Consider the following 1535-nt stretch of genomic DNA (forward strand, 5'->3'; position numbering starts at 1 on the left):
AAGAATCTCAATATATTTAACGTACACATAATTAAATAACCTAAAGCTTGTACCTTATGTACCTACTAAATTCTTAACTTCTACAACATGGTAGTCTGGTTTATTTATGGAGTCAACGCTTTTCTTGAAATCATCTTAGAATAGCTGCTATGATGCTTTAAATTTTGGGTACCTTGTCAAAACCTTCATTGGGTCATAAGATACATCTTAGAATCATATTGTTTTTTACAATCAATTTTACCCTGGCTTTATTCTCATGTAATCAGTTGAAATAATTTTAATCAGAATTCGTTAAATAATTTTTTATCTGATTGAATCATAAATTTCGATACCCAATGAGTCTAGGATTCTTAATAGCTGAAATTGACATGGAATATGCGCAGAAAGAAATTTGTATATTATGGCAACGCACCTTGATGGTGTATTTCTTATACTAAATATATGAGAAAAAATAAAATAAAAGGGTGAATTTGATCGCCTGCTCGTGGTGCCCCCTGCATGATCTAGACGATCAGTTACACTGAATGGGTCTGAGCCATCAGACCGTCTCAGAAAGTAGGAGTTTAACCGCGTTGAAAACTCTGACGGTGCTCAGGGCAAATGTAGAGACCTGAAGGAGGCAATCTCTCCATTACACCAGGGGATTGTGGGCCAATCCTCCACATCTCCGAAATGAAACAGATTAGAAGATACAAATAAAGAAAAAACGGACTCTATTTTTTATGGCAGGACTTTGGAGAGAAGATGGAACTATAAAGGTATGGAACTTGGGACGTAAAAGGTATAGCGAGGCAGGAGGTGCGACTGATTGAGGAGATTGAAGAAAGATGTCCAGTTGATGGCGATTACAGAGACAAAGAAGAAAGGCACGGGGCTGTGCGGAAATTGGAGACAGCATTATTCTCATTCACTCAGGAGTACCAACAAGCTCCACAGCCAAGGCGGGAGTGGCGTTCCTGGTACATGAGGATACTTTAGATTGGCCAGTCATTTTCCGTGTGGACTCTTGGACTAAGCGGGATCAGTTGCGGCACCCGTTGAAGCCCTCATATCCTGTCTGCTGGATTACACCTAGGTTTCGAGAGAGAGACTCCTTAGTAAAGCTTGAAGGCACATTTTTTCTTCTGAAGGAGCTGAACTTTATGCCAAACATGCACACTGAAATATTACTCTCCGTACGAGCTGTGCCGGTTCTTTTTCAGGAGTGATCATTCTTCTTCATCTACCGTAAATGATTCTTCATTTACTAACATTCTTCGTAAATCATTCTTCTCTTAAAAATATCACCAACAGCACTCATGAATTGTAACTAACTCTGTCTGAAATAATATGGCAAGTTTTCCTTAATATACCGAAATATACCATGGATTAGCGCCATACAGCCCGATCCCTACCGTTTCTTCTGTCTTACATCCATCTGTAAACCATGCAGAGACATAAGTTTAAGGTAATTACTTAATTATTATAGAATATGTACTATTATTGCTTAAAGAAATTGTGATGCTTCAATTATTTTGTAAATATATTCTCATAAA

This window comes from Rhodnius prolixus, unplaced genomic scaffold, assembly GCF_049639745.1.
Source record: "Rhodnius prolixus isolate KJV_2025 unplaced genomic scaffold, Rpr scaffold_9, whole genome shotgun sequence".
Lineage (NCBI taxonomy): Eukaryota > Metazoa > Arthropoda > Insecta > Hemiptera > Reduviidae > Rhodnius > Rhodnius prolixus.